Source organism: Euprymna scolopes, chromosome 26 (assembly GCF_053919585.1).
Source record: "Euprymna scolopes isolate OS-2025 chromosome 26, ASM5391958v1, whole genome shotgun sequence".
In the NCBI taxonomy this organism is placed as follows: domain Eukaryota; kingdom Metazoa; phylum Mollusca; class Cephalopoda; order Sepiida; family Sepiolidae; genus Euprymna; species Euprymna scolopes.
This window is the reverse complement of record NC_136507.1, coordinates 99,353,465-99,372,097: the sequence shown is the minus strand read 5'-3', so window position 1 is coordinate 99,372,097 and position 18,633 is coordinate 99,353,465. Positions and strand designations below refer to the sequence as shown.

The 18,633-nt window shown below is 38.2% G+C and overlaps 1 protein-coding gene across 2 annotated transcripts in view; it reads right to left on the bottom strand.

Annotated features, from left to right (window-relative positions):
• Positions 1–18,633, bottom strand: part of LOC145248304 (uncharacterized) — a 936,478-nt gene that overhangs the window by 739,970 nt on the left and 177,875 nt on the right. The gene's annotated exons all lie outside the window — the stretch shown is intronic.

The following is an 18,633-nucleotide window of genomic DNA, read 5'->3' as shown; positions in this document are numbered from 1 at the left end:
GAGTCGGTTTATAAACCAACCAATAATGTATGAAAGTGTGAACTAACTTTTATAATTTGTTATTCTTATCATATTTTATTTTTTCTTGAACAGCCTTTGGGGCATTTCATATATTTCAGATTCTGTAACGACTAATTTGTCGGCTAAAATCATTTTAGATATTTTAGAAAAAAAAAATAGCATGAATTCTTTTATTGCTTCTTTTAATTGAATCTCCAAACGAAGGAATCCATTAACTGCATTCTCTTTTGGTAAGTGGAATGGAGAAAATGGTTTTGTACTTTAAAGAAGAACCATGAATGACGGTTAATGGTATTTTACACAGTAGAAGCATGACGCATTATAAACGCACCTTATAAAGCATACGTTATAAAGACACGCTCAAAATGCATCTTAAATGGCCTCTATGTATTCAGATAGCATGTCTATTTATGCTTATATATGTGTGTGTGTGTGTGTGTGTGTGTGTGTGTGTGTGTGTGTGTGTGTGTGCGTGTATGTGTGTACATGTGAAGTCTAAGGTGATTTGTAACTGGGTTCGAATCTCCCAACCAGCAGTAATTATCACTTCCTCCACTGTTGATTGCAAACGCATGAAACACTACTGCCTGTATATATTAAAATATTTATTAATAATAACTAGCGGGATCTGTGTAAATTCCACAGGGGCATCTTTCATATGTAATAGATTGCTGCTGGGCATTCTACAGACGTTCAGTGTGAATGAAGACCCCACGATATTATTGTAAACCTTTTGTTAAAACTGTAAAAGTATGATTCTAAGTAATCTGGTTAATGTAGTGTCAGAATATATCTAGTTATTACGGTTTATCTCCAATATTCTTATAAGAATCTGTGACATATGCCCCTTTTATGGACGTGTGGCGTGAACAGAAACCCCACAATACCTTTATACCAGTTTTAGATGGAACAGATGCTACGCTTGGATCCTGGTCAGAAGACCAAGAAGATATATTTTAGTTTCAGGTACGGCCCAAAAGCAACATCAGTAATCATTTATATTTATTTATTTATTTTTACATTGCGTCTTTGGTGATCAGGGGATCCTATTTATTGGAGGGGAGAGTGGGGAGTATTATCATACTGCGAACATACTATATACTAATTTAATCCGGGCACCCCTATCATAACCTAGGTTCACCTGTGTTAGCGGTTGTTAATTCTACATTTCTATACGATATATCTAATGGTTTTAAGTCAACCGTATTGAGGTATGTTGTGCTTTCATAAGATGTTTTTAACTTCAATTTATATTTGTATCCGCATTCCACTATTATTTCGTTCTTCTTATTCAGTATATTAATTGGCCGCCCGGCGTTGCCCGGTCGTAAAATATGTTTAAATATTAGATTTTTAATTAATGCAGATCTTGTATTTATTATTGCACATTCAATTCTCTATCGATTATTATATATTGTATTGAACCCAATATATAGTATTGATTTCAAAAGTAAAAAAGAAATATGACTTGGGTGCTATCCAGCTTTGTGTGTGTGTATAGAAACACAGGGCACTGTGATGCGAACAGTGCAGCAGCGTTAGTGCTAAGTTCTTGCTTGCATGCTTTTCACTTCCAGCTTCTGCCGCTGGCTAGCCTTTAGGTGAATAAGAAGCAGAATGTATAACCCTTCTCTGCCAGTATAATTAGCCTCTCCAGTGTTAAGACCCTTGACATGCCTCCTCGTGGCCACACACGGATACTGGTGCCTTGCAGCACCAGGCTAAATGTCAGGGGATCTCGGAGCAGCATGGGGCCCCAAAGGTGCTATGACATGGCCCACCAATTGTGTGGACACGCCCTGACACAACCACCAACCCCTGCTCTGCTGCCTTGCGGGTCCCTTGGCTGGAATAAGGCTAAGAGAAGGAAAACTCTGACTTTAAAATATCCCAATAGCCAGACAGACTGGCTATGAGGCAGTTAACAAACATATAAACTGTTTTCTTTTCCGGCTGTCCGTTGCAACCCTCTTTCCCTGATATCGCACGTCACCCCTACAAGTGCCGCGAAGGAAAGTTTGGGAGCCACAGTGTGTGGGTTTCCTCCTGGAAAGTTGATATCCACCCTAAACAAATTCATATGCCAATGGCTTTTCCTTCTTTCCTCTGGTTTGATTTTCTCTCTATTTTTTCTCTCTCTTCTATGACAAGACCAGTGGCGATGGGACAAGGGCAAAGGGAGCAGGTTTTGGTGAAACTTAGAGTTCCTAGTTTGGACCTGCATGCTGGCGGTGGACGCGTGATGGTCGCTCTCTCTTGGAACTGTGACTATCCAGAGGCTCGGTCTTGCGTCTATGACTGAGCAGGCCTATTGAGGACAATTGCTGCCCACCCTGAATAGGGAAGGCTCTAGAATATGTGGGCTAAAAATCAAAGGTCACAATTGTGCTTGACTGGAAAGCCGCATCCAGTGGGACACCCTATTTTGCGGTCGAAACCAGAAAAATTCAAAAAACAAATCCACAAATCTAACCTTTGGTGCATGGAACGTAAGAACCCTGCTAGACCTCAATGACATGGACAGACCAGCACGACGAACTGCTTTGGTCTCAAAGGAACTCACAGCTCTTAATGTGGACATTGCTGCACTTAACGAGACCCGACTCTCAGAGGAAGGTAAACTGGAAGAAAAGGGCTCAGGATACACCTTCTTTTGGAAGGGAAGGGATAAAGATGAAAAAAGAATACACGGAGTTGGCTTTGCTATAAAGTCACAGATCGTGCATGATCATCAGCTCACACCAACAGCCGTAAATGAGAGACTTATGTCTCTCAGAGTCCCACTGCCTTCTGATAACTTCGTTACTGTCATTTCGGCATATGCACCAACCCTAAACGCCGACAGTGAAGTGAAACGAGAATTCTACCAGCAGCTTGGCAAGCTTATAACCAGAGTCCCACCACATGACAAATTAATGCTGCTGGGCGACTTTAACGCGAGAATGGAGAAAGACCATAAACTCTGGAACTCTGTCATTGGGAAGCATGGACTTGGTAAATGCAACTCAAACGGCCGCCTGCTGTTAGGATTTTGCTCAGAATTTGAGCTATTCATTACCAACACTCAGTTCCAGCTTCCAAATAGATTTAAGACCACGTGGAAACATCCTCGATCTCAGCATTGGCATCTTCTAGACCAGCGGTTCTCAACCTTTTTTGACCCATGGACCCCTTTTCCCTTCTTTTTTTTCTTGGTGGACCCCCTTATAATTTTTGGTCATAAAACAATATTCTATTTCTCAATATAATTTTTTGAGCTTTTAATAAACAAATAAATATTATATAATTAAACTTTATTTTTAAATGAAAACTAATTTAATGCAAATAAAGTATTTTACAATAATTATAATGAAAACTTGATTAACGCTAACTGTTTTTTGTGTTTTTGTTTTTGTAAATTCACGTAATGGAATGAATGTGTGTGTGTGTGTGTGTGTGTGTGTGTGTGTGTGTGTGTGTGTGTGTGTGTGTGTGTGTGTGTGTGTATGTGTGTGTGGTTTTGGTACTTATGCAGGATACGGGCCGTGCTATTTTGTAGATAGGATTTTTAAGTTATACTCAATTTTTACGGCATGTTTTGTTCCATTAAATTGTTAGGTGAATGTACATACATCTCAACCTTTTCCCGGCTATCGCCCCCAAAAGCTATTTTTGAGTTAATTCATAATCGCCTCCAAGAATAAATAATAACAAATATTGTAATTATGACTAACCAACACTAGAAACATTTTGTACATGCAAATGGAAAACAAATTAGTTAAAAATAATTTTATTGCAAATTTACAAGAAATGTAGAGAGTCTAACTAGTGTGAGCCCTGAGATTGGTGATGTTTCGCTAAAAATTCAATGTCAGGTTTAATATTACTCAAGCAGATACGAATATCTCCACGAGAAATAATGTCAAATCTGTTTCGTTCCTTCTGTAAAATGTGATTCACAGCGCTGAATCCAGTTTCGACAAGATATGATGTTGGGAAACACAAAAGGATTTTCGACATTTGTGACCACAAATTTGGATACAGTGATTTTACAGTGTTTGATTGCCAAAATGCACACAAAGTTTCTCTTTTGAACTTGATTTGCAATTCATCATTGCATTTTATCTCGATGATTTCCTCCTGGATATTTTCGTGTGCACTGAGAGGATCACAATCGAATGGGTCAATCATCCATGGCTCAATAGTGAAGTCAAATAAATCGGAAAATCTGATTTCTAGATCATTTTTCATGGCTGACAGATGGTTACAATAAATAACAATGTCATTTTCACATAAGTCGATTTCCGCTAGTTCGGGTATATTATCAAATTGCCTTCGTTTTAAATTAATTTGAAACATATTAAGTTTTCCAACAAAAGCTCTCATCACCCGTTTACAGTCTATCAGGGTTATCATTTTTCCTTGCAGCAGAAGAGAGACTTCATTTAACTTACGGAAGATCCAACTAAAATATTGTATATTTTTCTTTTGAGCTTGAATTTCGATAGCTAAGTCTGACTGTCCTTCTGTTTGTAGGAATACAACTATTGCATTAAATAAGTTTACAAATCTTTGCAAACAGTTGCCTTTGGATAGCCACCGGACATCGGTATGCAAAAGGAGTCTTATATATTGTTCGTCAGTATCAACACAAAATTTTCGAAAAAGACGGTCACATTTACTGTTAGATTTGATTTTGTTTATTGTTTTTATAACAGTATTCATTGACTGATTTAGAATAGGGCTTAAATTTTTGGCCATGAGTTGATGCCTATGTAGCACACAGTGTATAGCTAAAATATCAGGGCACAGCTTTTTCAAAAAAGAAATAAATCCTTTGTGTCTTTCCACCATAGCCATTGCATCATCAGTAGCACATGAAACTAAATTTTTAGTATATGGAATATCTTTTTCTTCAAAAAAAGTTTTCACAGCAGAAAATATGGAAGCGCCTGTAGTGTCAGTCTCCAACAGTTTTACAAACAATAAATCCTCTTGTAATGCACAATTATTATCAAAATATCGGACATATCCCATTAAAAGAGCCTTATTGTCAACAACAGTACTTTCGTCGATTTGAATGGAAGTCTAGATTCTAGATTTCCAATGTCATCGTCCGCCAGAAAGATATAAAGGATATCCATATCACTAAATCAGCACTAAGTGTAGATGACTGTTGGACTGACCACCGTCTGGTCATCACATGTGCTAAATATACCACCAGAAAGAAACCCAAATTTGAATTAAAACAGCAATCTCGGAAAAAATATAATCTCTCAAAACTTCACCTAACAGAGGTAAAAACAAAATAGCAACACACCATCGAACAACAACTTCGTATAAACCCAACCAATTCTTGCAACCTGGAAGAAGAATGGTTGTCAATCAGTAAGATCATTAATGAATCAGCCAAAGTCACAGTTGGTTTAAAGAAAAAGAAAAATCAAGACTGGTTTGATGAAAACTGTGCTGAAATTAATCGATTCATTCAGGAAAAGATAAACGATCGCAATGCTCATGAACAAAACCCTCGAAACCGGCATAAAACCAACATCTACAGAAACCACAAAAAACAGTGTCAATCAAAATTACAGGAACTAGAAAACAAATGGTGGCAGCTGAAAGCGTTAGAATTAGAGGGTTTTGCAGAAGCCTGCGACCTTAGAAATTTCCATGCCGGTGTAAAACAAATTTTTGGCTCCATCAGATCCTCCATCAGAACACTCCTTGCAGCAGACAATGCCATCATCCTCAACAATCCACAATCAATTCTGGATCGTTGGAAGGAGCATTTTGCCACTCTACTCAATAATCTGCTGCAGATGAGGACTTTCTCAAAATGGTCCCACAGTACGCAGCGCGATTATGGATGAATGCACCACCATCATTTACAGAATTACTAATTGCGATAGAGCAAATGAAAGTAAATAAAGCCCCAGGGTCTGATAATATCCCCTTCGAACTTATCCACCATGGTGGACAACATCTGAAAACAAGACTATTCACTCTCATTCTTAAGATATGGGAAGAACGTCAAGTACCAAAGGATCTGAAAGACGCAGTAATAGTAACCATCTTCAAAAAGTATGACCGAAAATCATGTGGCAATTACCGTGGGATTTCCCTTTTGTCCATAATGGGAAAAATCTTTGCCCGCATACTACTGAATCGCTTGCTGCAAGTCATGGAATCCATCCTCCCAGAATCTCAGTGCAGCTTCCGTGCCTCTCGAGGAACAATAGATATGATTTTCTGTGCGAGACAGCTGCAGGAGAAAAGCAGGGAACAACAGAAACCCCTCTATCTTGTATTTTATTACCTGCAAAAAGCATTTGATAGCGTTCCAAGAGATGCAATGTGGAAAGTGCTCAAGCGATTTGGTTGCCTAATCCACTTTGTAGAACGCATCTAGGCACTGCATGAAGGCATGTCAGGATATGTATCGCACCAAGGCAAGGAAACAAAAACGTTTCCAGTTACCTGTGGACTAAAACGAGGTTGGGTTCTTGCACCTACCCTCTTTTCCTTATATCTTGCTGCAATGCTGCACGAACTTCCCCCAAATAACCCGGGGATGGACATTAGGTACCGTTATGATGGGGGACTTTTCAAGCCTGCTAGACTAAAATCTCAAAGCCTTGTGAAATTCCAACACATCACAGAGCTTCAATATGCAGATGACAACATGGTCCTTAGCCATTCCAAGGAAGACATCTAGAGATCCGTAAACAACTTCACGGCAGCCTATCATCACTTCAGACTTAATATTGGTAAGACAAAAGTGTTAGTACAACCAGTACCTAATACCATCTTACAGGACGTAAGCATTCACATAAATGACACTCCTCTTAAGCAAGTAGATCACTTTCCATATCTCGGTAGCATAATATCAGGAAAGTACTCAAATGAGAATGAAATAGAAAGCCGAATTGGCCTCGCCTATGGAGCTTTCGGTAAACTGATGAAGCACGTCAAACATCTTTCAATAAAAACCAAACTCATGGTATACCATGCGATTGTTATGCCTACACTTCTGTATGGGTGTGAGACCTGGATTATATACCAAAGTGATCTCATTAAACTTGAAAAATTCCATCAACAAAAACGTCGAGCTATACTGAACATCAAATGGTATAACTATGTAACCAACACAAGCGTTCTTGAGAGAGCAAACAACGGCAGTATTGCGGCCATCACCATGAGGCACAGACTCCATTGGTTGGGGCATATCCTCAGAATAGATGAAAACAGACTCCCTCGACAAACTCTGTACTCGGAGTTAGCCACAGGAAAAAGACCTATCGGCCACCCTCTACTGCGATATAAGGACCAACTCAAATCCACCCTAAAAAACACAGGATTTGATCTTCACATCTGGGAAACATCTCAGTATCGGTGCCTGTGCCGCAAATCCATCATACACAGTACCAAATGATACGAGGCAGAAAGAAGAAGACAGGTGGAGATCAAGAGGTAGGCAAGAAAAAAATCGTGCTGGACAACAACGTCCCCTGCCAAGCATTACTTGCCTTCTCTTCCCACGCAAATTCCACGCTCAGATTGGTCTGAGAAGCCATCTGCGATCCAAACACTGAGGGAAGAGGAAACTGAAATTCTCGGACACAAGAAATTGACCAACGATGGCTATCCAGCTAGAATCGATACAAAAACATATAATGTTCCAGGCTTAGTCATTGCCGTTTGAGTTATCGTCAGACATACAATAGAACTATGTCAACTTATGCCTGCCAAGTTCCAATTGTTTTTTCAATTTAGGCTTATTAACAACTATTTTTACCGTGGAAACTACAGAAAAAAGTCTACAAGTAATGCAGTCATTTGATCTGCCTCACGCTGCTCTGTGGCATTGCGTCTTGGAGGAGATGCACTTGGAAAAATGCACAGACAGACATACACGCAGAGTGAGTTTTATATATGTGCAGATTATATTTAAGTATCCTAAGATTTTCTGCTAAACATTAATTACATCTATGTTCGAACTGCTTTGGGGTGTTGAAATTGCATACGATTGACCAGGGGATCACTCGTGTGGGATTCGCTTTTCTTTGCACCAATACTTAGACAATTCAGATTTTATTTACAGTGACGGATTTAAGATGGGACTTTATATGGGGATACGCCCCCAAATCCTTCAGTCTATAATAGAGATATTTTATATTTAGACATGAATAAATGTAAATATGTTGCACAATTCGGTGACTCTAGAATGCATACATAGGCATAAAGATCAGAAGGAAGTGAATAGAAAGAAGAGACAGGAAAGGCGTGTGGCAATGGAGGCATTATGCTCAACAAGCACTCGAACCTCTGGCTTTTATTCCTTAGATTGAGAGCCAGCTGTGTCTAGTACCGTATATTGAGAGCCAGCTGTGTCTAATGCAGTGTATTGAGAGTCAGCTCTGTCTGGTGCCGTGTATTGAGATCCAGCTGTGTTTGGTGCCATGTATTGAAAAATCAGCTGTGTCTGGTGCCGTGTATTGAGGGCTAGCTGTGTATGTAGCATGTAATGAGAACCAGCTGTGTCTTGTGCCGTGTACTGAGAGCTAGCTATGTCTGGTGCCGTGTACTGAGAGCCAGCTGTGTTTGGTTCCATGTATTGAGAATCAGCTGTGTCTGGTGCTGTGTATTGAGAGCTAGCTGTGTCTGTGGCATGTAATGAGAATCAGCTGTGTCTTGTGCCGTGTATTGATAGCCAGCTGTGTTTGGTGCCATTTATTGAGAGCCAGCTGTGTCAGGTGCCATGTATTGAAAGCCAGCTGTGCCTGGTACTGTGTATTGAGAGCCAGCTGTGTTTGGTGCCATGCATTGAAAAATCAGCTGTGTCTGGTGCCATGTATTGAGAGCTATCTGTGTATGTAGTATGTAATGAGAACCAGTTGTATCTTGTGCCGTGTATTGAGAGCCAGCTGTGTTTGGTGGCATGTATTGAAAAATCAGCTGTGTCTGGTGCCGTGTATTGAGAGCTATCTGTGTATGTAGTATGTAATGAGAACCAGTTGTGTCTTGTGCCGTGTATTGAGATCCAGCTGTGCCTGGTTCTGTTTATTGAGAGCCACCTGTTTGGTGCCTTATATATTGAGAGTCGGCTGTGTCTGATATTGTGTGTGGTGAGCGATCAGAAAGAGAGAAAATACTGGTGCTAAATACGTGTCAGCGACTGGTGTGGTAAAAAAAAAAAAATAACTTTTTCTTTCGCCTGAAAAGTTTGTGTCGAAGTTCTAATTTCCTTTGCGACGGTCTTTACATACAACGTGCTGGGTCAATTTTAAGAGTAACAACAACGTTACAGTGTTGTTGTTTCATGCACAACGTTCGATTAGCCGCAATGGATTCAAATTGTAAACACTATAAAAGCAGATGTTTCTGATGATTACGTTATTACATCTAAAGAATCCAATGGACATTTTGATGTTAGCATCAACAATTGTCCTTTAGAAATTCAAAAGGTTTGAAAACGTTCCAGAGATTTAAATATTTCTCCCACACAACATGTCTGTGTTAGATACTAAAGATGCCGGCCACAGACATGGAAGTAACCTGAAGTCCGCCTAAAATTATTTGGAAAGAAATCGTCCGATGAATATATCTGAAGCGACCTGTTACCGGTGATGGAGATAAAGTGGCAACAAGTCACTTACAAATATTTCTTGGAAAAATAAATAAAAAATACCGTCAGATTGGCGTAAAAAATAATGATGTAGATTTATTCATCGGAGAGTTACATGGAGTAGAAGTTTATTATCTAGTGAGTTCTTAGGGTAGAAATCCTTCTGACTGAGGAAATTGTCTTTTTTTTAATAGCTGGTTTAAGGAGTAAAGGTTATTAAAAAGAGGAGCTCATAGAATAGTTAAAATCCACATGGGTTTATAGTTCATGGTAAGAGCATGTGTTGAAAACACGTGTTTTTTTTTTTTTAAATAAGAGTTCATGGGAGTAGTTAAAACTTTGTTCATTACGAATTGCAACAAGAAAATGCCGCGGGGCTTTCCTTACGTTAGCTGTAAGCGTTGCCATTTTTTTAGGGTCATTTTTCTGGGCGTTTTAGTCCTGGAGAATTACATATTTTGTACACACGTGGTGAAGGTTTTGCTTAGTGCCGCGAAGGGAAAACCCATCCTACCACGTCGAACTCTAGCCTTCTAAAGAGGAAGAGAGAAGTCCCTTATTTCCTGTCACATAATTTTTTTGAGGACCGGAAACGGTGACTTCTAAAAAAATGTTCCTTGTCAAGTTTGGTTCCGGCGTAGTTGCTACATATCTATAAAAGTGAGAATGTGTGTGTGTGCGTGAGGACTTCTCAACAATTCAAGGAATTTTTGATCTACAGACTTGAAATTTGGTATATAGAATAGTTAGACATGTGGAAAGCTTAATCGGTTTTCATCCTGAAAAAAAAACCGGTTGCTAAGGGGTTAAAATTTAAAAATTGGTACGTGAGGGGGTGGTCAGATTTTTTCTCTATTTGCTAACTGCTACACGAATGCGCATGCGTGAATGATTCACGTGACAGATGCATTATGTTAAAAATAAGTATTGAAAACACTTTTTGAAGATCGTATCAAACCAGCTTCATGATTGCCGTACTTGACTCACTGTCTTTAAGTTTTGGTTTCGATCTCAGCTCGAAGACATTTTTTTTTTTTACTTACAAGAAATGAACTGTTTAGAAAAAAAACATAATACTCGGATGCATATGCACTGTATTAATTAAAATATATTCTTTTTGCGTATTTTACGACCAGGCAGCGCCAGGCGGCCTGTTAGTATGTCTATATAAGTGAAAGTGTGTGTGTGTGTGTGTGTGTGTGTGTGTGTGAGTGTGAGGAAACTTCTCAACCTATATACTCAACGAATTTTTGATCTACAGACATCAAATACTAATTCCTATTAATCCATATTAATCCATAACTGTGCATCGAATGGATACCATGATATTTAGTTCGATGTGCCTAATCATAACAAAGGTCCATATAAAATTTCAGCCAAGTCGTCCAGTCGTTTCAGAGAAAACTTCTGGAGTAAATGTGGTATTGTGGTGACTAATCCCTATTAATCCCTATTAAATCGAACGGATACAATAATAATACTGAAAAAGTTGAACAAACAAACAGACAGGCAAATAGAAATATATAAATTCTTATCCACAAAACGATTTATTATTACAACTAAATGTTTGCGTATGTTTAAATCTGTCTTCAAATGTGTTATCCACGTTGTATAATAAATATCGCAGTCGGAATCAACTTTTAAAAAGCAAGTAAAACAACTGGCCATTATTTTTCGAACTTATTTGTTTATTTTTCCTTTTTTATATCATCCGTTTTTTTTTTTGTTTTTTTTTTTTTTCATTTTGGGGGTTTTTGCTCATTTTTTTTTTAGGGGGAGGGATTAACTTTTATTTCCAAATTGTTACATTTTTTCTAAAACGCTCTCATATTTTTCCCAAGATACATTCAAAGCAGTAATGACTGTCATATTTATTTTTACAAAATCTAAAATATTTCAAACGATTCCTGGACAAAGGAAAAAATAATGTAAAATAAAGAGAGAGAGAGAGAGAGAGAATATAAGTACATCCGGGTCTTTCCTCCTCGTAAGATTGTGATTGGCTGGTTAAGCCATAAGTACCGACTGGTAGAGCCATCTAGGGAGAGACATTGAAAGGTACGCAAGCCTCACGCTTGGACAACAAGTTGCAACTATGGACATTGGTTCAGTACGGCGGCTTACTAAACGTATTACTCAAACTGTAGCGAGACCGTTCAGCTACTTCAAACGATATATATATATATATATATATATATATATATATATATATATATATATATATATATATATATATATATCCGTTTCGCAGGATTATATCAATTGCCATCTAAGCAATGTCCATATGTATTTCAAAACGTTAAAAAAAAATTGTTAAACGTATAAATGTATATATGCGCATGCATAAAGGGTGCACCAACCAAGTTTTTGTTTGTTTGTTTGTTTTTCAGTTTGTTTGTTTGTTTGTTTGTTTTTTTCAGTTTGGACTCCTAAGCAAACTTCAAACGATATATATCCGTTTCGTAAAATCATATTAGAAAGAAAGAGTGTTCTGTGACCTACTACATCTCTCTCTCTCTTTCTCTCTCTCTCTCTCTCTCTCTCTCTCTTCCGCTACCCACATTCCTATCATCTTCATTTTCCTCCCACCTCAAAGTTAATCTCATGTTATAAAATATATGTAATACGCAATATTGGTATTGAGTTGCTTCCCCACGAAAGCAAAATGTGACACAAGATCGTTTTTAATGCGGGGCAAAACAAGCTCCCCAAAAGGGGGCACTTTGAAACATGGAATCCCAAAAAAGATTAATTAAAATCACTCGTATATATAGTTTAGCTCAGGATTCTTCCAAAAAAATTCAAGATTTGACCTGCCATGATCTGATTGGTTATAAAGGATGTGTAGATATCTGAGTAGGCATGTTAATTATACTAGTAAAGTTTCCCATCAGTAATAATAACTAGGGCTAGGACAACAGCATATTCTTTTCATTGTTTTGACTCTCGAGTGTGTATCCGTTGATATCTTATATGTTTTTTTATATAGAGTTATGTGGTTCTCGGTTGATTAACTGTGTCGGATATATACTCGAGGGCCAAACAATGATAAGTAAATGCTAGGAACAATCCTGAAAAACTTTGCAAAAAGAATGGGAGAAATTGGAATCAAGAGGATGGTTGAAAAGATACAACAAATAGCAATAATGAAAACCGCTGAAATATTAAGGAAAACCTTTGGATGCAGAGGTTAATGCACATGAGCTACAAGCACCAATACGACCATAAAGAAACAGAAAAAATGGAGGAATAAATACGGCATGGAACCAAGAAAACTGAAATTGTATAATCATGGATTAAGCCCCCCCCCCCCAAAAAAAAAAAACAAATGCTTGCATCAACTAGCACTAAATCAAATAGTACAGAAGGGTCAAGGAGGATGGAAAAACTGGGGAGAGAAAGCACTAACCAAACGCTACTGAATGAAGAGAACTGAGATTTTGAGGAGGCTTATTGCCACCCAAATTTCAGTGATGACCAATGGTCATTGCCTGTGAGCAGTGAATGGCAAACGGCTGTTACAATAACGCAATTTTATTTTCAAGGGTTATTGAAAGAAGAGTGGAAGTCTGGGGGGGGGACATGTTGTCACCCAGACTCCAGGAAACATCACTAATTGTTGTCAATGAGAAATCTCTGATGATGACCTGTGTGAGAACTCCTAGTGAGTACAAAATCAATACTGATATAACTTTATGGCACTAATGAACTGTTTGTGATGTTAGATGAATACAAGCTTGAAATCCTTGCAAGAATTGTGCAGAAACAGCAGTGGCAGGAAAGTGACAGAGGATAAATGGTTTACGACATGGACTGACAATCGTGGTGTGTCGTTCGAATCCAGTTCGTTCCATAGAAACATTTTCATTTAGAAACTTTCGCATGGAAAGAATTTTAACTAGAAAGATATCAGAGAAACGAATGCCAACAAAAATCATTTGATTTACTCGAAATGAATAAATGAATGCTGCTCAACGACAACAACAGCAACAACAGCAGCAGCACTAGTCAAACTAAAGTTTATATAAAATTAGCCTGGGTGCCCGGCGTTGCCCGGGTGTTTGGAGGTGTGTGTTGAGCAAAAAAAACAGTTCTAGTAGGCAGGCAGGCTCGAACTCGTGACTCGAAATCGGAAAATAAAGTGGAGGTGTGTGTAAGGGTGTTGGTTAAGCAAAAAAAAAAAAAAATAGAAGTAGAAAGCAGGCTCGAACCCATAACGCGCCAGAGAAAAAAAGAGATGAAAAAAAAAACTGTCTTACTGATGTGCCTACCATGGTTGTGATGTCATGGGCGGTCGAAATAACGTCTTTTATGTGACATCGTGGGCGCGAGGATTGAATGACTTGCAAAAGATGTCAGCGAAAAAAAAACGAACCTCCCTGTAGAAAACTGCCCAGTTGAGGGTGAAGGAACTAATTTTGGGGACCAATTTTTCGATATTTGTCGTCCAAAGAGTTGAGCTTCAAAATGATATGGATCTCGTGAAAATCTGCCGCAAGTTGGGGCCTCGCCACTGGATATAGTTTAAAGTCATATCCAGGACCTGTAAATACAAGGGGATTCGTTAGTTGAGACATGAAGAAGTATGAATCGATTAATTAAGCGCTGTGAGTTTCAGGAGTCAGGAAAAATGGTATTCAAAACTCCTTTGCTCATTTACATCAATTATAATTCATTGAAAGTTGTTTATAAGAATCCATGTTCATTTGATTTCGTATTCGTAAAAAGTTCATATAGTTGAAACATTTCATTTGATGAGTTGTTTCAAGTGAACATACGACATTAACGGATTCATTCAATCATTGTGGTTGTCTGTGTGTTCGCTAATATTTATATCTGTTTGAGTGGAGATGTTGCAGAGATTAGCGCCATTTTTGAAGCAACACCGATCCGTAGACTTCACTGGTTTATTGGAGAAAAATTTGGCATTTTAGAGGATTTTGGTGGCTCTCAGAAAGACCATTTCAAATAAATTCAGAAAGTTTTCAGATTGGTCCAAAATATAATTTTTTTTTTTAATTCAGAATAGTGTATGCGCAGACGATATGCACACAAACGTGTTAACGCATTTTGGTTTTGATGTCGATGTGTAAATCATACTCGACTCAAAATCCAGATTGATATACTTTCTGGTCATGTTCATAGTTCTCTACGCATGTGAATTGTGGACCCTAACTGTGAATCTAGAGAGAAGAATACAAACTTTTGAAAGATCCTCAAAATCTAATATTGAAACAACATCAGAAATGAAGAAGGGAAAAACAGACTCTGAAAAGCAATTAAAATCAGGTCGTCGGGTTCATAGGGATGACACGATGAAACCACATCATCCCAAATAAGTCGCATATTAGTTCCAGTTTTCTGAATTTTTGAGATGAGGATTGGTTCCTTGTATTATTTGAATTCATCGGACTACTGTTCTTCGACCTTCTTTAGGTGTATCTTGTTGAACTCAGGAATGTTTCTGTCAAACTCGGGAGAAATGGACGGAATTTGGAACAGACCGCTTTGGATTCCATGACACAATGGTTAGAGTACTTGGAAAAAATCAATTGTAAAATTGATTTTCTCCTGAAGGTTTAAGGTTTAATTCTCAGTATGGACGACCGAAAAGTAAAATTGCGAATTACTTGGGACTTTTATCCAGTCATGGCTGACGAAACGAGAGCATGCTATACCGCGAAGTAAATTAAAGGTTGCGTTCGAAATTCCATCCAAATTCCCGAGTTCGATGGAAACATACCCAAGTTCAACAAGATACACCTGAAGGTCAGAGGTTACATCGACCGAAACGTTGTGAAAATGACACTCGAAATGAGAACAGTAGTTCGATGGATCCAAATAATACGAATAACATTATTGTTTTTCGATCAATGCGATCACAGATCCAATGCTATCAAATAAAGAAATGATGTTAAGATCAAATTCGACTGTCCATTTCAGCGGAATTAGTTTCTCGTTTGTCATTTTTGTCACTAGATTCTTCAGCATCTTTACTTAATTCCAATTTAAACGTTCGCTCAGCCACTACTCTCAGTCTCTTGCTATGTATCCTTGCTTCTAACTGCAATCATCTTTTCACTCCTTGTTGTCATACTCCACCTTTTAAGTAGGTCGGTCTCCTCATATGCAAATTATGAATAAGCATATAATCACGACCCCGGCCATGCACTTTATAACTCTTGCAAACGGTCGCCTCACACAACAGGTACTTTGAACTGAGTAAGCGCAAGCATTTACCATCACCACAATCAAAACCTGTGTATCGCTTTATTGTAGGTCAATATTATTTTAATTTTGAAATTGTTATGAAACACAGAGAAGTGAAATTTGGTACACTTGAAGAGCATAACAAGGTGCCTTATTTCTCTGATTTTTGTGGAATTTGAACAAATATTTTGAAAATAATGCTATTTTTCCTATTTTCTGGTAATATGAATCTATCTCTATGATGAGATAATGAAACGTTTTCTTTCTTTTCTATTTTTTTTCCTTTCTGTTTTCGGCTTTTTCTTTCCTTCTTTTACGTTTTTAAACTTTCCGGTTTGCAACAGTTTTTTTTTATTATTTATTTAAGTGATCGACCATTGTTCTTTTTCAATATAATTTTTGACTGATAACGTCTTTGATGATTTTACATCCGGTGTCTAGCCGCCCCCTATCACCCAAGTATCAAAGCAATCAAATTAAAGGAAGGAAATTTTAAAATGCAAAGTCAAAGCTTTTGTGTGTGTGTGTGTGTGTGTGTGTGTGTGTGTGTGTGTGTGTGTTTTGTTTTGTTTTGTTTTTTTTAGGTCATCAACATTAACTCGCTTTTTTTTAACTCGCTATAGTCTCGTTCTATCCAAATAAAAAAATGCATTAGAAAGATTTACATTGGAAATAAAATAGCAAGTCGCCAGTGAATGGGGTATTGTTGCCACATTTAGGCTGGTGCATCTGTTACTAGTCTCTTACTCCTAGACAGGGTTCAAAAAAGAGTGACCAACAAAATAGGTCCCACACTGTCAACCAAACTCCAACCTATCGACGAAATCTTGCAATTGTACTTATTTTACAAGTATTTCCATGGAATTTGCTCTAATGAACGAGTGGGAACATGATGAGAATTAGCAGCGAACCGGATGTTAACGCATCCACCATGAGAAACAAAATGAAAAATCGTCTTTTGCACATGGCTCCACGCATCGCTTCCGCTTGGGAAGAAAAAAATAAGATAACCACAAAATAATTATCGACCAATGGCAGAGCTCCGCGCCTAAAATAAACACCTCAAATATCACAGTCGCTGGAAGCCGGTTTGCCACTATAAAACGAGGGTATTTGAGGGAACCAAGAGAAGAGAGAACGGAGATTCGCCCTGCTGCGTCAGTGAACGCACGGACGGATTCTCCCACCCGACCTAAAGAGATGAAGAAGAAAAAGAAATAAGGCACCAGTGAACTGAAGCCAACTACGCTCTCATGTTATGGGCCAAACGCCTTCAATTCTAAACAATGCCTAATTCATACAAACCAAAGAAGAGAGGAGGAGAAAGAAGACGAAGACGCCGGGCTGCTAGCGCTGATGAAAGGAGTCACTCGCTTTCCAGTTACAAGCCAGGACACCCATCACCAGGATGACCGGCCTATCCTAACCCTTTCCATCGTCCAAAAGATAAGTTACATTTTACGAACATTCATTCCTTGTCAATTCATACATACCTACAAACAGTTTACGAACATTCATTCCTTGTCAATTCATACATACCTACAAACATTTTACGAACATTCATCTCCTTGTCAATTCATACATACCTACAAACATTTTACGAACATTCATCTCCTTTGTTAAATCACATTCCATCCTACGAACACTTTGCCTCTCCTAATACAAATTGTTGGTAGTAAATAAAGTTGGTTCACCAACCTTCAATATCCGTCTCACGAGGCCATAAACGCCAAGTACTTGCAACTCCTTCAACGTAAATACTCTAGACTAACCTGGCAAGCAGCAAAATCTCACCTCTACACTGTAGAGATCCATAAATGCTGGGAAGCCTTCTACTCAAATAGTTTCCTTCTTCAAACTGCTAGACTTTGGAATTCCCTTTTGGGTCTCTTATTCACTGACTGTACTGACATGCAGAAGTTCAAGAGTAATGTAAACAAACATCTTGCCGCTGAACTCCCTACATAGCCTCCTTGCAATCATTTTCCTAAATAGTAATCCCTTACATCGAAGTGGCGCTGTGGTTTTTTTTGGGGGGGGGGATGAAAAAGCAATTTAAAATATATAGGTCAGATAACTCTCACCGTTGGAAATGAATTCAGAAAGAAATTTTTTCAATCAATAATAAAGAGCCGACGATTGGCAACATTTTCTTTACGTCATCAGAAATGATAATAATAATTTATATATTAAAAATAAGATTACGTTGGTAATTTTATGATGTTATGTGAATGGTTGTGTGGACAAGAAAACTATTTGAATATTAAAGTCAAACAACCCCTGCATCCTGAAATGAATTTAGAAAGAAATCCTCCAATAAAAATTCAACAGTTGGTGTCTTTAGGTCATCAAAAATGATAATATTTATAAATATATTATTTTTACATGGGGATCATCACTTATCAATGCCCGAAAACGACTCGAGGATAAGTGTTAAAGAGTATGCGGTAGTCATTGAGACATCAACGTATTAATAGTGGTGGAAATGGAGTCGAAATGGATTATTTAGAGGGGGCAGCTGAACAAGAACTTGTTCACATTGGACTTGAAGATGACCATATTGTAGTCAACTGGAAAGCAGGTAAGTGAAACAGAGTTCCACAGGCGGGCAGTTCTAGAAAAGAAACTTTGTTCATGGAATTTGTGTTTAGATTTAAACACAGATAGAGAGTGCTGGAAAATTGTTGCTATGGTTGTAGCCAGACGAGTGTGTTTTGTGAAAGGTTGGCAGGGGGACATAGATTGAAGCTCAGACGAGCACTTGCTATAAAAATAATGATAGAGCAGAGACAGGC